This window comes from Mirounga angustirostris, unplaced genomic scaffold (genome assembly GCF_029215605.1).
Source record: "Mirounga angustirostris isolate CCGP_5_RB_7025 unplaced genomic scaffold, mMirAng1.0.hap1 SCAF_3, whole genome shotgun sequence".
In the NCBI taxonomy this organism is placed as follows: domain Eukaryota; kingdom Metazoa; phylum Chordata; class Mammalia; order Carnivora; family Phocidae; genus Mirounga; species Mirounga angustirostris.
In genome coordinates, this window is record NW_026991711.1 from 81,215,510 (window position 1) to 81,234,959 (window position 19,450).

The following is a 19,450-nucleotide window of genomic DNA, read 5'->3' on the forward strand; positions in this document are numbered from 1 at the left end:
TTTCAGTAAGAGAAAGCATTTCTTTCTGAAATCAATTCACAAGTTGATCTGATCACTTTCATATGTAGAGTAACTGCTGCCATTTTGACACAGATTTTTTTGAGATGTACATATTACCCATCATGACTCTTTTGCATGCCATATTAAGGGACATTTAGGCTTATAGTCTACAAAAGACACAATAATAGCTACATTGACAAGTGCTTACTACCTCCCAGACCCCGTGCTGATGCATTCCTGGGAGGTGAGTATGTTGGCCCCATTCTACAGATGAGGAAAGAAAGGTTGCGAAAGGGTCCCCTGTGGAGGCGGCTCTGAACCTGCACTGAATATGCCTCTTCATAAAGCATGACAAATATGGTTCCAATTTCTGTATCTCAACCATTTAGGGCTAGAAAGAATTTATGTACAGCAAAATACAAAGAATCCAGAGAAGTACTTGAGGCTCTTTCCCATCTCACTGCAGACTATTAAGTTGAGAGGAGTATCATAAGCATAAGATGGCTCACTATTTCTGTGTAATAAGCAGAGTCCCAACACACAGCCCAAGTGACTCTTGGACATTTCCTTCATACACCTGAGTTCTGTATTAGTCTAGAGGACTGAACTGATAGGGGTGATGTGGAGCCTGGCAGAACTGTCTACATCAGAGCCTTCAGGAAGAAAATGCTAAAAACAGGAGGTCACTGTTGCTTAAGTTAAGCCTAAGATAGGAGAGCCAGGAAGTGCTGCAGCCCCTGTGGGAAAACCCACTGGTTCTCTAAGGTTCACTCAACAAAGGATCATTACACAGCTATTAAACTGTCTTAAATGCAGCCCAGGACAGTATTTCTACACAATATCCTCTCCTGCCGGGAGCATTGCATAGCAATCTGGGTCAACTCAGTTATCAGGATAAGCTGAACCATAAATTAATTTTCTATTCCCTGGCCATTCCTTGGGTTCAAAGCTATTTTTTTTTTTTTTTTTTAAGTTGAGAGTAGAGCAACGCACAAAAGAATATTTTCTGCTGCAGATTTAAGGGGCTAAGAAATGGAGAGGAAAACCACTGTTGGTAAACAATTATTCGTAAAAATTATGCAAATGTTTTACTTGTGAGCCCTCAAATGGGGTGGGACAGGGAAGCAATGTGTGAATGTCATCTAGAGGTGAGGTGCTGAAAGAAACCTGACAGTGGGAAGAGGGAGGAGGGACACCTGCTAAATGCCTCTGTGGTTTATGCTTACGTGTGTACCTGGGGGTGGCTGCGGGCGTGCCCAAGAGTGGGTTCCAGGAGGCATATCTCTGTGGGTTGTTTGTTGAGGCAGACTCTCCCTATGCCTGAACTAGTGAGTTCTTAACTCTTAGGGTCACCGCTTAATAGTTTGGAACTAAATAGGTAGTTAGAGCATGCTACAGTCAGCCTCTTTGCAAACACATGCCTTTGGTGAGTAGAAGGCTGAATCCCCCAGGGCTGTTACTAGGTGGCACTTACCGCTGGCCTGACACACTTGTCCCGCCCGTGGGGTTGGTCGGCACCCCTTCTGCGATGCTACATGTTTTTAATATTAACCCTGACCCCATTGTCCCTACAGAGGGGAAGGTAGGTCCACACTAGCACCATTCCCCAACTGAAAACGAGGCTCACCACTGCCTCTGATGTTCAGGGAGCACCCTTCCCTGCCTGTGAGGCTCTGCTTTCTGACTCTTCATAGAATATCCCCACCTGTCCTAGGCTGCTGCTCAACCCTACTGTCCTCACACTCCTGCATCTTATTCCTGAGAACCTTCTGCCTATACCAGGTTGACGATCATTGTTCCTCCCAGGAAATCCAGCCTGTCTTGACAGCAAGTCCCAGACTCTTCCTCAGCTTGGCTTGATGCACTCGTGTCCTTTGCACTTTAGTTGGACAAGCAGAGCAGACTTCTTTCAACACACTCATGATGGCCACAAGCAATAATAGCAGTTTCAAGTCCACCGAGGCTATCATTATGCACATTTTGCCATCTCTTGCTACTAATGTACAACAGGACACAATGTCCACGTATGTTCCAGGTCCTCAAACGCACTCAAGGAAAGCTGAGGCTTGTTCTGATTTAACTTTACACCAGTGTTTGCTCTTTTGCTTACTAACCTTGTTTCTATTTCCTCAAAACAAAATTTAAAGAGAGCTCTTTAATAACGTATTCTAGACTTTTTCAGGGAGTGACCATCTCCCAGAATCTAGCCTTTCCTCCCTTTTGAATTTGGACATTTGTTCTTCTTTCCCCTCTCCTGTGGAGTCTCCTTCCCACACAAAAGGCCCACTGCTCTCCTGCCTCTCTAAGGTGGCAGTTGGCTCCCAGCCTCAAGGGAGAGCCTCCATGCCTTCCCTGTCATAGGAAGTCAGTCCCTCTGACTGACCCTGCCTCAAGCTGTCCACTATCAGAACAGTACCATGCCTTTTTATTCAGGAAAAACTGCATTGAACAAAAGGGTTTAAGATGCTCTACTAAGAACTGAGGAGGATACAAAGAATTCTGTCCCTCAAATAACTGACAGACTAGTTTCTCAGGCCTTGACCGTGACAAGCTTACTATTTCTGACAAACTCACATTCAGAACTAAAGACTGCATGTGTTATCCTCCCAGAGACATTAGCTTTTTAAAAGACTTAGCATGACATACCTGACAAATGGCTTAAAAAGTTTCTAGTGAGAATCCTGAATCATAATGCTAGTAATGTGAACAGAAGCCAACAAAAAGAAAATGGACAAGCTGATAATTCTACTTCAAGTTCAAGCTTTCTACAAAGTTGCACTATGAAGTAAAAACCATGAGTTTGAGCCCCACGTTGGGTGTAGAATTAACTTAAAACAACAGCAACAACAACAACAACAACAACAACAACAAGGAGCGTCTGGATGGCACAGTTGGTAGAACATGCAACTCTTGATCTCGGGGTCATGAGTTCACTTAAGAAAAATAATAATCATTTAAAAACAAATAAATAAAAAGAATCTTAAAGAAAAAAACCACAATGATAATTCTACACTTGATCTTAGCCAAAAGGCCAAGAGCCGATCAACATAATGATAATTCTAATGAGGTTAGCCAAGAAGTAAATGGCAAAAAAATGTGAATCATCTAAGAAAACCATTTCAAATATGGCTTTATATATATTACCCTTAATGATGAATTGCATGCTATGTGTTGCCTTGATGTATTAGCTAATAAATGCATGAAGATATCATTACTGATATTATTTAAAGTGAAAAGTCACTTTATCTTTAATTTATTTAATTTAATTCATGTGTTTATAGCATATCTCATGTATTAGCACATCCATTGTGGTCTGTTGCACAAAACTTTTTTAGTGATAATGGTGTGAGATCACAAGACATTAGAAGAACACAGGTTGGGACCATGGAGAGTCTATTTGGCTCATAAACTCTTGAAGGTGAAATTTATCCCTTCTCCTGACATTGCCCTGTCAGGCTTAGTGGGCCTTCAAAATTTGTACAAGAATGCTTCTGACAGCAACAAATAATTAAAAATAGCTTCTGAAGGAAGCTTCTGAAGGATCAAAGTCCAGTTCTAAACAGTGGAAAACAAAACTGCGTGCTCACCTCTCTTCTTTTTAACTTACATTTAAATAACCTGCTAAGCCTATTGGGTGAGTTACCTGTATGCCTGTTTGGCCTCCTTTTCTGTTCAAACCAGAAACAACCTAAACTGGATCTGTTGGCCTGTCACTGAGAAGAGCATGATACCTGGTAGCTAAAACGGAAGTCCATGATGTTCGCTTCCACAGCACATGATTGGAACAATATGGAGAAGACTGTCATGGCCCCAGCACAAGGATGACACACAAATTCATGAAGTGTTCCATGTTAAAAAAAAAAAAAAAATGGAAGAGCATGTATTGAGCAAAGTTTCCTCAAGTTTAACGGATACAACTAAGTAACTTCATTCAACAGTTTAAACACCTTGGGGGTAAAACAATGATATTGTCTACAGCTACATTATAAGACATTATATAAAATCAACATGAACAGATATTTTTCCAAAGAAGACATCCAAATGGCCAACAGACACAGGAAAAAGTGCTCAACATCACTCGGCATCAGGGAAATTCAAATCAAAACCTCAATGAGATACCACCTCACACCAGTCAGAATGGCTAAAATTAACAAGTCAGGAAATGACAGATGTTGGCAAGGATGCGGAGAAAGGGGAACCCTCCTACACTGTTGGTGGGAATGCAAGCTGGTGCAGCCACTCTGCAAAACAGTATGGAGGTTCCTCAAGAAGTTGAAAATAGAGCTACCAAAAGACCTAGCAATTGCACTACTGGGTATTTACCCCCAAGATACAAATGTAGGGATTCGAAGGGATACGTGCACCCTGATGTTTATAGCAGCAATGTCCACAGTAGCCAAACTGTGGAAAGAGCCAAGATGTCCATCGACAGATGGATGGATAGAGAAGATGTGGTATATATATACAATGGAATATTATGCAGCCATCAAAAGGGATGAGATCTTGCCATTTGCAACGATGTGGATGGAACTGGAGGGTATTATGCTGAGCGAAGTAAGTCAATCAGAGAAAGACATGTATCATATGACCACACTGATATGAGGAATTCTTAATCTCAGGAAACAAACTGAGGGTTGCTGGAGTGGTGGGGGGTGGGAGGGATGGGGTGGCTGCGTGATAGACTTTGGGGAGGGTATGTGCTATGGTGAGCGCTGTGAATTGTGCAAGACTGCTGATTCACAGATCTGTACCTCTGAAACAAATAATACATTATATGTTAAAAAAAAAAGAAGAAGATAGCAGGAAGGGAAAAATGAAGGGGGGGAAATCGGAGGGGGAGATGAACCATGAGAGACTATGGACTCTGAAAAACAAACTGAGGGTTCTAGAGGGGAGGGGGGTGGGGGAATGGGTTAGCCTGGTGATGGGTATTAAAGACGGCACGTACTGCATGGAGCACTGGGTGTTATACGCAAACAATGAATCATGGAACACTACATCAAAAACTAATGATGTAATGTATGGTGATTAACATAACATAATAAAAAAAAGGAAAAAAATCATATCTACCTCAAGGGCCAGGTTTTGATGTGATAATGGTTAAGGGTAAATTGGTAACATTTGTTCTAATATTTACAGACTAAAATGGACTCTTTCACGTTAACAGCACAGAACTCTAGAATTTGGTCAAATATTTAACTAAGAGCTTCAACAGATTGTAGGTCTTTATTGAAAAAAGCTGACCCTCTCCATTGGCACTCTGATCATTAATGGGCTTCTATTTAGGCTAAAAGATACCTTAGGCTCTTGGATTTACAAAACAGAATGTTTATTCCAATGCGTACAATTTGGAGTCTAAAGCATGTGAATGTTAACAACCAAGGATAATAGTATTTCAAACACTTAGCTTATCAGAAGTTTAAGGGAAGTTAAGAAACTATTGCTTTTGTACCCAACCTTAGTAGCCAGGGAAACTTCCCTTCCACCATTCCATAATATTCCCTAATATTACATACTGAGCAATAATACAAACAGCACTAGGATTCACAGAACACACTCTGGTAAATGCTGCTCCTGACAAAATTCCTCGCTGCTTTTACCTGAACTGTGTAACCTGATTGTTTTCCTTTTGTTCCGACTTACAGATCCTTAAATCTGTTTCTTTTAAACTCTCAATAAGTCATTTATTTGAGGTGTCTAGTACATATGTCTCTTTATTCTTGCTGATGTTTTAGAGATATTTTCTATTTGCAAAACTAATGCATGTTTATTGTAGAAAAGTTGGTTTAAAAGAACATAAGGAAGAAAATATAAATCTACAATTTTCACACTGAGATGATCACTGTTAAAATATTGTTATGTTTATTTCCAATCTTGTTCCTATAGTACGCATATATTTTGTTTGTTTAAGAAATTAGAAATAAATTTTATATAAACTTATAGGTTGCTTTTTCCACTGACCATCAATATTGACTATTTCCCTCATGACAACTAAATATATCTGCAAAATATGATCTCCACTAGCTGCATAAGTCTATAATATGAATATACCTTCACTGATTTACTTGTTACTCAGTTTTTTCGCTTTTAACTATTATAAATTTTAATATAATAGGAATAATTTTTGGAGAGAGAGAGAGAGACAGCATGTGTGTATGCGACGCCGGGGGGGGGGGGTGGGGGGGGCAAAGGGAGAGGGAGAGAGAATCTTAAGCAGGCTCCATGCCCAGCGCAGGGCTAGATCTCACAACCCTGTGATCATGAACTGAGCAGAAATCAAGAATTGGATGCTTAACCAACTGAACCACCCAGGCGCCACTAGGTATAAATTTTTTAAAAGGCATTATCAAATTGTTTTCCAGAAATTTTTGCCCATCTACACTTCTACCAGCAATGGATGAGAATACCTATCTCATCACACCCTCACCAGTATTGAATAATACAGGTTTTTGTTTTATTTTAACTTCACCAATTTAGTAGGTAAAAAACAGCATCTCATTTTAATTTGCATACACTTGCTAGTTATATAATGTTTCTTTGTTTGTTAATATCTAATATGTATTTCTTCTCTGCTCATTGTCTTTCTCCTATATGAATCATTTCATTGATTTAAAAGAGTTATTTAGATAATGATAATTTTAATACGTTCTCTTTCAATATTGTGCATATATTTTCATTTGTTTGATATTAGAAATTTGTAAATTTTTATCGACAAATCTATTGATGTTTCCTTTTGTGGTTTCTTCAATTGCTTATACCATCCTTCCCTATCCCAAGATTAGCTGTATTTCCTGTGTTTTTGTTTCTTTTGTTTGTATGTGGTATGAGGAAGGAATCTAATTTAATTTTTATGTATATCAATTCTCTACCAATTTGTAATACCTCTGCTATCTTACATGTATCTGTTTTCTATTCCATTGATCTATTTTTGATCTCTTCTATTTTCATTTGTCTTTTTTGATTCAGTACCACTGTGTTGTAGGTACTATAGCTTCATGATAATTTCTTACACCCAATAGTTCAAGTCCTTTTTCTTAATTTCTTTTTTCACTAATCCTTTAGCTATTCTTGGATCATTTATTCTTTCACATGAATTTTAAGAATAGTTTGTGACATTCTTGGAATTTTTATTCTAAGATTTTCTTGGAATTTTTATTCGAATTGCATTGGATATAGAAATCAGTTTATGGGACGCCTGGGTGGCTCAGTTGGTTAAGTGGCTGCCTTCAGCCCGGGTCATGATCCCAGGGTCCTGGGATCGAGTCCCACATCGGGCTCCTTGCTCAGTGGGGAGCCTGCTTCTCTCTCTCTCTCCCTCTGCTTGTGCTCTCTCTGTCAAATAAATAAAACCTTTAAAAAAAAAAAAGAAATCAGTTTATGTAGAATTTGCATCTCTTTGGTACTGATCTCTACATTCATGAAACTTGGTCTATTTCTCTATTTTTGGATCTTCCATGTCTTTCAATATTTTTTTTCTTTAGAGAGGGAGAGAGATGGGGGAGGGGCAGAGGGAGAGGGAGAAAAAAATCTTTTTTTTTTAATATTTTATTTATTTATTTGACACAGAGAGAGAGAGACAAGCAGGGGGAGGAGCAGGCAGAGGGAGAGGGAGAAGCAGCCTCCTCACTGAGCAAGGAGCCTCATGTGGGACTTGATCCCAGGACCCTGGGATCATGACCCGAGCTAAAGGCAGATGTTTAACAAGCTGAGCCACCCAGGCACCCCATGAGGCAGCATGAGAATCTTAAGCAGCCTCCACACCCAGTGTGGAGCCTGACTCAGGGCTCGGTCTCACAACCCTGAGATCATAACCTGAGCCAAAATCAAGAATCCGACACCCAGCTGACTGAGCCACCCATATGTCCCCCATGTCTTTTAATTATTTATAAGTGATTCCATAAAGTTCTTGCACACTTTTGTTCATTTTAATTTGAAGTATCCTGTAGTTTGTTGCTATCATCTTTTTCTATTACATTTTCTAGTTGGTTGTTGCATAAAAATGTTATTAATTTTTTAAAAACAATTTCATTAAAGTATAACATAAAATAAAATGCACACACTTTAAGTGTACAGTTAGATGAGTTTTGAGAAACACATACCGTCATGTAACCAACACCTCAGTCATGATACAGAATGTTTCCATTACCCCACATGGTTCCCATTCTCTACCCATGGCGACCCCAAGCACCATGGACTCACTGATAGCTTTGTAGCACTATGGATCAGATTTGTATTTCCTAGAATTTTGTATAAATGGAATAAAACAGCATATATTCTTTTGTGTCTGGCTTCCTTTTCTCAGCATTATGTTTTTAAAAGCCATCCAGATTGTGTGTATCAGTAATTAATTTCTTTACATTGCTTCCACTGTATAGATGTACTATATATTTTATATGCGTTCACCCCCAGACATTTGGGTTGTTTTCAGTTTGGGGCTATTTTGAATAAAGCTGCCATGAACAAGTCTTCTGTGAACATGCATTTTCATTTCTCTTGACTAAATAATGCCAAACTGTTTTCCAAAACAGTAGTGCTATTTTATATCTCCATCTGTAATGCATTCAGTTGCCCTATCTCTGCTAGCGGTTGGTGATTTGAATCTTTAGTAATTTGGTAATTTGAATCTTTCAGCAAACTCATCTATTGCATTTAAGTTTTCAAAATTATTGAATTTTAATATCTATTATCCTTTAATGTCTCTAGGATCATATTGATATCCTCTTTTTTATTTTTCTTTCTTGACCAGTCTAGCTAGATTTATTCACTTTACTGATTAAAAAAACAAAACAAAACTTTTATGTTGTATTTTTTGTAGTGCTTAACTGTTTTGTATTTCACTGATTTCTATTCTTGGCTTGATTATTCCATTCCTAATTTGTGTTTAACTTATTCTTTTAGCACCTTAAGTTGGCAGCATGTTGATTTTAGACCTGTTCTTCCTAATATAAACATTAAAAGCTACAGATTTCTCTCTCAGTGCTACTTTCATGCTGCATCTCACAAATAATATGTTGTGTTTTTATTTTCATTTTTATTCAGCTCAAAATATTTCCTAATTTCCTTTGTGACTTCTTTTACCCATGGGTTATTTAAAAATATTGTTGCTAAACATCCCTAACTGGTTCAGTCAGTAGAGTATCTGACACTTGATCCCAGGGTTATGAGTTCAAGCCCCACATTGGGCATGGGGCCTGCTTAGAAAGAAAGAAAGAAGGAAAGAAAGAAAGAAGAAAGAAAGAAAGAAAGAAAGAAAGAAAGAAAGAAAGAAAGAAAGAAAGAAAGAAAGAAAGAAGGAAGGAAGGAAAGAAAGAAAGAAAGAAAGAAAGAAAGAAAGAAAGAAAGAAAGAAAGAAATATTGTTGCTTAATTTCAAAATATTTGAGGATTTTCCAAATATCTTTCTGTTACTGAATTTATAAATGATTTATACATAAGTTGTTCAGCTCACTTATCAGTAGTTTATAGCTCATAGCCAGATTTTCTTGGCTTTTCCCTATAGGCAAATATTTCATATGACAGTACAAATTTTACAGCGGCTAGGACATCCAGTGTATTATTAAATTGTGAGGCAATAACAGGGATATTGCAAGTCTCATTTTAATGAGACTCTTCTAGCATTTCACTCTTTAATATGATATTTGCTATAGATTTTGAGGCAATATACTTTAACAAATTAAAGAGTATTTATATGAGCAAAAATTGGACATTTTCTACATCTGCTGATGTAACGATAGTATGATTTTTTTCTCTTTTAATTTTGTCAAAGTGATGAATTACATTGAAGATTTGCCTAATATTGTATCATCTTTGCAATCCTGAGATAAAACTTATTGCTCATTTTTTAAAATACAATTTTGGACTCATTTTTGCTTGCTTTGTTGTATTTTGATAGTGATTTTAATATATCTGAAATTTGTTTGGGGATATGATATGAGGTGAGAACCAAAATATATTCTGTAGGTAACTTTTCCTCTATCATTAGTTGAAAAATATATGTATTTCTTATTGGTGAGTAAGCTAAATAATTTTTGGTCTTTCTTTTTAAATATTTTAATTGTTCTGTGGTTTTAATTAATGTTTTTTTTTGAGATTTATTTATTTATTTATTTGTCCGCGAGCAAGCAAGAGCACAAACGGGGAGCGGCAGAGGGAGAGGAAGAAGCAAACTCCCCGCTGAGCAGGGAGCCCGAAGTGGGCTCCATCCCAGGACTCTGGGATCACGACCTGAGCCGAAGGTAGTCGCCCAACCAACTGAGCCACCCAGGCACCTTTAATTATTTTTTTTTTAAAGATTTTATTGATTTATCTGACAGAGACAGAATAGTGAGAGCAGGAACACAAGCAGGAGGAGTGGGAGAGGGAGAAGCAGGCTTCCTGCCGAGCAGGAAGCCCCATGCGGGACTCGATCCCAGGACCCCGGCATCATGACCCGAGCCAAAGGCAGACACCCAACGACTGAGCCACCCAGGCGCCCCTAATTAATGTATTTTAATGTTATTGTACATTTCAGATTTTTCTTGAAAGTAGTCTGGGTATAAACAGTTGTTTTGTTTTGTTTTGTTTTACTCCAATAAAGGATTTTCTCATTTAAGAAAACTAAAAATATCACTCTCAAAAGGATGTCTATGTCTTGACCAGAAATATTTTTACTCAGTGAAAAATAATTTTTGATGAAAGAGAGCTCTGCTTATCTTTGCAAGGGGATTTACTACCTTCTATTGCCACAAATGCATTTCAATTGATGGGAAAGCAAGCCAGTCCACCTAGATGATAACCAAGGTTGGAATCCAGTTTGAGCTGCGCTTGGGGAAAGAAGCAGGCTTAGGTGACAGAAATAATCTGGTTCGGCTCCATTCTCCTCAAAAGCTCTCCAAGGCCTTGACCTTGGAGAGCAGGTAAGATTGTGGCCAGTCCCAAGCCCTTTGCCCAGATGTAGCTACTGCTACCAGTTTGTGTGTGTCCTTCCTTCCTAGGATGCATTCAAATACGTCTGTGTGTGTCTATATGTGTGTGCCTTCAGGACTATAGAGTTTACAGGTATGGATGTGTGTTGCTTTACACAAGTGGTATCACATGTCCTTGATGTTTTTACTCAACAGTGCCTTGGAGCTCTTTCCATGTGAATAACGGCCGAATGGTATACCATAGATGGGCAGCATCGTAACTTACTTATCTATCCTCTCATTGATGGGCATCAAGGTGGTTGGCAATTTTTCACCATTACATTGTAACAGCACCTTTTCAAGATAAAGTTTAAGGGTGTTCAATGGCATTGAGGTTCTCTACAGTGTGTCCTCCGTCTATCTCTGAAGTCTCACCTCTACTTATGTACCCTCCCCAAATAGTACACTCAGTCAAACTAGACTAACAGGATTTTCTGGCCTTTTCTTTTGAGATTAATTTATTTATTTATGAGGGGGGCACAGGGGAGTGAGGAGCAGAGGGAGAGAGAGAAACTCAAGTAGACGCCACATTGAGCGCAAAGCCCAATGTGGGTCTCGATCTTATGATCCACAAGATCATGACCTGAGCCAAAACCAGGTCAGATGCTTAACCAGCTGTGCCACCTAGGTGCCCCAGGATTTTCTGAACTTAAAACCTTTGTGCACATCAGTCCTTCCACCAGAAGGCCCTCTCCTCCCATCTTTCTAAATCTGACGTATGTTAGAAGGCCATCTCATATGCCCATTCTTCTGTGAAGACTTTCTTCTTCCCTGGTCTTCCAGCCTATCATAATCTCTTTTTTCCAAATATTTATTTTATTCTGCACTACATTTAATATTTGTATAATCTTTGGTATAATATTTCATGAGATTAGTAATCCTGATGTCTCCAGCCAGAAGCTAAGTACTTAAAGTCAGAGAAATTCTCTTGCCTTTCAGTTGAACTTCCCAGCTCTATTTTCTTTCCTCTCCAGGAATCCCTTCCTCCAAATCCAAACATAGTTGTCCATGTTACTCCACTTTTCACAAACGGATGGTGATGATGACATCATCCTTAACAGTTCCCTCATGATTGACACCACCAGTTTCCTCATTAAGTAGTCAGAACAAGGAGTGTCTTACAAGGTGATTCCTGACTGAGGCCTACAAACCCCTCCTTTTCCATTCCTCCACTCCCAATAACTCACCCTCTCTGCTGCCTGTGAGCCTGTATTAGTCAGGACAAGCTAGGCTAGTGGGAACAAGTAAATCCCCAAATCTTAGTGGTATAATACAACAGAGGATTTTCTCATCACATCACATTTGGCCATGGGTCAGAGTGGTCTCCTTGGCTCCTCCTTTAGCACCTCTGCCATCCTGTTGTCTTCACGTGTAACCACTCAGGTGAAAGAGTGTGTGTTGAAGACACACTGGCCTACCCAGAAGTGACCTACAACTCTTCCACTCATAGCCCAGTAGACACTGTTTGTGTCACAGGGCCCAACACAACTGGAAAAGAGACTAGGAAGTGTAGGGGCCCACAAAGAATATTTGGAGAGTACGACTGTCTCTGTTGTAATAAATTTAGAGCTTTAAGAAATGGAGGCAGCAAGACACCATAAAAGGCAAAAACAGAAATTTGAACTCTTCAGGGGAAGGGTTTCCACAGAAGCCTGGATGGAGTCTCTGACCAAAAGTATCTACCAAAAATATCTGACAATCTTGACTAGGTCACTCTGCCTAAAATTCTACCAATGAGAGAGGCATTTGGCTTAACAAATTTTCTTCTTGAAAACTGCAGATACGCAGAGAAATCTAAGTGGGTGTATTACCAACCACTTATAATTCAGATGGAGAACATTGATAGGACATTCAATTTGAATGTTGAATTATTCTATTTGACTTAATTCAGATAATTAATTATCTGATAAGGTATTATCTGATTATTATCAAATAAGGTTTTCCCCACAATCCCTAAGTGAGGTCAGTGAGAGAAGAGGGGAAAATAAAGAGGTGATTTTGGGGCAGGGATTAGTTTAGAAAGTGGGCATGCCTGGGGAATTTCCCAGTACCATGCCTGTGGAAGAAGCCAGCTACCATGCTTGGGGAAGGTGCCAGCTACCATGCCTGGGGAAGGAGCCAACTACCATGCCCGGGGAAGGTGCCAGCTACCATGCCTGGGGAAGGAGCCAGCTACCATGCCTGGGGAAGGTGCCAGCTACCATGCCTGGGGAAAGAGCTTAAGGTAACGGGAGAGAGGAAGAGTAGCAAAATGGAGGGATAGAGGAAGCCCCTATTTCCACATTTTTACTTCATTCACCTCTGGAAAGGGGGCAGATACTCCTCCTAGTTCTCTTTCTTATCACTTCCTCAGTCCTACCTTACCTTGCAGATTTCAGGCTGGCTTCATAGTGAGACGTAAATCTCTTTGAGAAGCATGGCAGAGTTAATAACTAATTAGATTAGCCTTATATTTTCAACTACTTTGTGGGTTATATAGGATTTTATAATCTCATCTGGGGATCAAAACAGCCATTTTAACTGTTTGTATAGAAAAAAAATTATAATGTTCTAAGTTCCAAACCCCAGGATTACATTTTTTACAATAAGATATACTATTTTTTTTCTGATTATAAAAGTAATGCGTGTAATAATAAACTTGGAAAAATATAGGAAAATATAAAGAAGCTAATTTAAGTCATCCATAGTTTCACATTAGAAACACAGCCCATTTTTTAGCTGGGGCAGGACACAGTGCCAGCTCCTAGCCAGAATTTACGTTTTTGCCACCCTGGGTACAGACCTGGAGCTCATTTCCTCTGCTGCTGTCAGATGTAGCCATGTAACCAAATCCTAGCCAATGAATGTAAGTAGAAGTTATACTTCTGGGCCTGGCCCATAAAAAGCTCCCACACCTGCACTTCCATACTCCCTTCCTTTCCAGCTAGCTAGAATGAAAATGGTCTCCAAGGCAACCTCGGAGGCCATGCATTCAGGATAGAAGTATCCCTATCAGCCTCCGTCCTGCAGTAGTTTTACAGAGGAGGGGCCTATGTCAATCTGTACATCCACCCAGTAGTGCTAAGGAAAGAAAAACAATCTTCTCTTGTATTAGTCTTCATACTTTTGTGTCTACCCCTTCCTACATTTAACCTGCCCTATTAATATAGCTAGGGATTGGGTAGATTTCCCTAGTAATCTGTAAACTATCTACCATGGGCCTCTCATACAGCATAGGCCCTCCACAAATATTTCTTGTTTGATTATAGATCAATTGGTTGACTGAACATATACATTTTCAATGCAATGATTCCTACAGGATCCCTTCCTTTTCACTACTAGAGTTGAGGCCTTGCTATCCAAGAGCCCCATTGCCAGCATCACTGGGATACTTTTGGTGGGCTATAGAATTTTCCATTTTTTCCTCTCCTCCACTGGGAAACAAGACCATAAATCTCTCAAAGCACAGTGAGATCTAATAAAGAAAGAGTTTAATATCTATTTTACAAATCCAGACTGTCCAGAGGAATGTCCTATCATCACATCTAAATTCTAACTAGTTGGCACCTGGGTGGCTCAGTTGTTAAGCATCTGCTTTCGGCTCAGGTCATGATCTCAGGGTCCTGGGATCGAGCCCTGCATCCCGCTCCCTGCTCTGCGGGAAGCCTGCTTCTCCCTCTCCCACTCCCCCGGTTTGTGTTCCCTCTCTTACTGTCTCTCTCTCAAAAAATAAATAAAATCTTTAAAAAATAAATAAATAAATAAATTCTAACTAGTATCTTTGGCAGGAGTTTCAGCACAATAAGCGTGCATTAATAAATCAATCTAAATACAATTTTCCCTGCCTAAAGCACATGTTGGTTCCAAGCAAGGAGACAGGCGACTTTTAAAACATCCATAATAAGCAAATATCCCCCACAAGTAAAGAAAAAGAACAAGGGGAAAGTGAAATTAGAGGACTGAAAATGAAGAGCAAGAAAATAAAAGAAAGGAAATGCTTAAACTGAAAAGATTTAGAAACGGACAAATGTATGTTAAAGAAAAATGAAAAGATGAGACAAAAAAGGTGAAAAGAAAGCTAGAGATCCAGGTAAGAGCCCTGAGACTTTTCAGCTTCTCTGTTGCCACTGGCTTGGTGACCTGGATGGAGTCTGATTCAGATTTGCAAAGGGTGGCCTTCCCACAGTTGCTAGATTTAATGGGTGTCCCCAAGACCTTTCATTCACTTCCCCCTCAATTAACATATCTCAGTGTGGAATTATGCTAATTATTCTGGAATTGCCTCTTCAAACCAGATTAACAGTTTCCTTGTGCCAGAGTGATGTAGTGCTGAGATTAATGGAAACCAGAAATGGTGTCAGATTATCACTCTTATGTGTTACACCTCTGCCACTGAACAGACATAAAGGGCATCTTGCAAGGGGACTTGTTGCCCAAAACCCACCCCTCTACCCTGCAAGTCAGACCCTGACAAAGGCCACTGTTGGGCCAGGTGGGACACTAATGACTATGTCAATGAAAAGCTGGTGGTATTGAGCTGGTCTTAGCAGTCACCATCAAACACTAACTTCTTGAAACACTAGAAGGACATATGTCAGTATCTAAGTAAACTGTCATACCAGATAGCAATCTTGAGAAAGAAGAACAAAGTTGAAGGTATCATAATCCCAGATTTCAAGATATACTACAAAGCTATAGTAAACAAAACAGTATGGTACTGACACAAAAATAGACACAGAGATTAATGGAACAGGACAGAGAGCCCAGAAATAAACCCACAACTATACAGTCAATTAACCTATGACAAAGGAGGAAAGAATATACAATAGCAGAAAGACAGTCTTTTCAATAAATGGTGCTGGGAAACCTGGACAGCTACATGCAAAAGAATGAAACTAGACCACTTTCTTACACCAACACAAAAATAAACTCAAAATGAATTAAAGAACTAAATGTGATACCTGAAACCATAAAACCCCCTAAAAAAAAACATAGGCAGTGATCTCTTGGACACAGCCCTTAACAGCATATTCATAGACCTGTCTGTTCAGGCAAGGGAAGCAACACAAAAATAAACTGTGGGGCTACATCAAAATTAAAAGCTTTTGCACAGCAAAGAAAACCATGAGCAAAACCAAAAGGCAACCTACTGAATGAGAAAAGGCATTTGCCAACAGCATATCCAATAAGGGGTTAGTCTCCAAAATACATAAAGAACATATACAACTCAACACCAAAAACATCAAACAATCCAAGTTAAAAATGGGCAAAGGATCTGAAGAGACATTTTTTTCCAAAGAAGACATACAGATGACCAATGGACACATGCAAATATGCTCAATATCACTCATCAGCAGGGAAATGCAAATAAAAACTACAATGAGATGAACCTCATGCCAGTCAGAATGGCTAGTATCAAAAAGATAACAAGATAACAGGTGTTGGGGAGGATGTAGAGAAGACAACCCTCATACCCTATTGGTGGGAATATAAATTACGTACGAAAGTAAATTGGTACATTGATGGGAATGCAAATTGGAGATTCCTCAAAAAATTAAAAGTATGACCCAGTAATTCCACTACAAGATATGATCCAACAGTTCCACTACTGAGTATTTACCCAAAGAAAACAAAAACACTAGATTTAGGGGCGCCTGGGTGGCTCAGTCAGTTAAGCATCTGCCTTCGGCTCTGGTGTGATCCCAGGCTCCTGGGATCAAGGCCCGCATGGGACTCCCTGTTCAGCGGGGAGTCTGCTTGTCCCCCTGCCTCTGCTTCTCCCTGCCAGCTCATGCTCGATCTCTCTCTCTCTGTCTCAAATAAATAAAATCTTTTTAAAAAACACTAGACTTATATTCAAATAGATATATTCACCATTATGTTTATTGCAGCTTTATTTACAATAGTAAAGATATGGAAGCAACCCAAGTGCCCATCCATAGATGAATGGATAAAGAAGATGTTTCACTCATATGTGGAATCTAAAAAACAAAACAAATAACAAACAAACAAACAAAACACCAGACTCTTAAAAACAGAGAACAGACTCATGGTTGCCAGAGGGAAGGTGGGTGGGTAGATGGATGAAAGAGAAGAAGGGTAAAATTAAGAGGTACAAACTTCCAGTTATAAAATAAATAAGTCACTGAAATGAAAAGAGTAGCGTACGGAATATAATAACAATATTGTAATAATGTTCTATGGTGACAGATTGTGACTACACTTAACATGGTGAGCACTGAGTAATATATAGTAATGTATTACTGAATCAATATGTTGTATACCTGAAACTAATATAAGATTGTATGTTAATTATACTTCAATATTTTAAAAAGGCAAAAAAAAAAAAAACCCTGATATGCCACAAACCATGATAACTAATCATAATTTATTAAAATTAGAAATCAATAATAAATATGGTTTTTTTTGGTTTTTTGTTTTTAAAAACACATATATCTAGAAATTTAAAAGTATACGTCTAAATATCATTGGCCCAATAGAAAAGCATAATGAAAGCTTTGAAATATTTCTAACTTAACAGAAAGAACTGTATTTTTAAAAACTTGTGGAAAACCCTTAATGCAGGATGTAAAGGGAATTTATACCTTATATGCATTTATGTAAAAACATGAAAGATTAAAAATAAGCACAATAAACTGTGGAAAGGACAAGAGAACAAATGCAAAGAAAGCATTAGGAAGAGCGCCTGGGTGGCTCAGTTGGTTAAGCAACTGCCTTCGTCTCAGGTCATGTTCCTGAAGTCCGGGGATCCAGTCCCACGTCTGGCTCCCTGCTCGGCAGGGAGTCTGCTTCTCCCTCTGACCTTCCCCCCTCTCGTGCTCTCTCTCTCTCTCTCTCTCTCTCTCACATTTTCTCTCTCTCTCTCAAATAAATAAAATCTTTAAAAAAAAAGTAGTAGGAAGAAAGTAATATAGATAAGGGTAAAAGTAATGAAATAAAGAATGTAAAAACCATAGACAATCAACCCAATAAAAGCTGGTTCTTCACAAGGACTATAAAATAGACAAACTCCTTGCAAAATTGATAAGAAAAGAAAAACAAGTTACAAATAGGCAAATTTAGAATGAAAAGCATGACATACCTACATATTCAGTAAAGTTGTTTAAATCCTAGGAGAATACTACAATTTTTATATCATTAAATCTGGAAACTTCAGTGGAATAGAATAATTCTTAGGTATAACTTACCAAAATTGACCAACGAATGAATAGAAAGAATGGAAGAAAAACAGAAGAAATTGACTCAGTACTTGTAAATATTCCACCTAATAATGATATCAGGGAATAAATGAATAAATGGGGAAAATAGATAAATCTCCCATACAGAAGCCTTTCAAATAATTTATGTAGCTACTCCATCCTCAGGAAAATGAAGCATAACTCCTCACTCCTTAAGTGCAGGCTGTACATAGTGATTTTCTTTCAAAGAGTACAAAATGGGGTGCCTGGGTGGCTCAGTTGGTTAAGCGACTGCCTTCGGCTCAGGTCATGATCCTGGAGTCCCGGGATCGAGTCCCACATCGGGCTCCCTGCTCGGCAGGGAGTCTGCTTCTCCCTCTGACCCTCCCCGCTCTCATGTGCTCTCTCTCATTCTCTCTCTCTCAAATAAACAAATAAAATCTTAAAAAAAAAAAAAAAGAGTACAAAATGGATTGCACGGGTGTGAGTGGGGAGAGTAGCCTTCCCATGGACAAATCTAGCAAGCACTCCCTCAGCCAAGTGAGAAAGGTCAGTATCAACAATGATAAATCATACTGAATGTATATACATTTGATTTGATATGATGAGAACAGCAATTCACCTTTATGGTCTTCTTCCCCAAAACCCATAACCCAATATAATAATAAGAAAAACAGGGGCACCTGGGTGGCTCAGTCGTTAAGCATCTGCCTTCGGCTCAGGTCATGATCCCAGGTACTGGGATCGAGCCCCGCATCAGGCTCCCTGCTCTGCAGCAGGCCTGCTTCTCCCTCCCCCACTCCCCCTGCTTGTGTTCCCTCTCTCGCTGCGTCTCTCTCTGTCAAATAAATAAATAAAGATCTTTTAAAAAAGAAAAACATCAAAGGGAACCCTCATGCACTGTTGGTGGGAATGCAAGCTGGTGCAGCCACTGTGGAAAACAGTATGGAGGTTTCTCAAAAAGTTAAAAATAGAGCTACCCTACGATCCAGCAATTCCACTTCTGGGTGTTTATTCAAAATGATGAAAACACTAACTCAAAATGACCGCACTTATATGTGGAATCAAAAAACAAAAACAAAGCAAAACAAAAAACCAAACTCATAGATACAAAGAATAGATTGGTAGTTGCCAGAAGCAGGTTGGGAGGTGAGTAAAATGAGTGAAAGGGGTCAAAAGTACAAACTTTCAGTTAAAAAATAAGTAAGTCCTGAGGATATATTGTACAGGATGGTGACTACAGCTATTAAGACTGCATTATAGGGCGCCTGGGGTGGCTCAGTCGGTTAAGCGTCTGCCTTCGGCTCAGGTCACGATCCCAGAGTCCTGG

At 39.1% G+C, this 19,450-nt stretch overlaps 1 non-coding gene across 1 annotated transcript; it reads left to right on the forward strand.

Moving 5' to 3' along the window:
- The first annotated feature begins 3,754 nt into the window (after positions 1-3,754).
- LOC123840658 (U6 spliceosomal RNA) lies at positions 3,755-3,856 on the forward strand. The gene has a single exon (XR_006790041.1). It is a non-coding gene; the product is annotated as a U6 spliceosomal RNA (small nuclear RNA).
- The last annotated feature ends 15,594 nt before the right edge of the window (positions 3,857-19,450 follow it).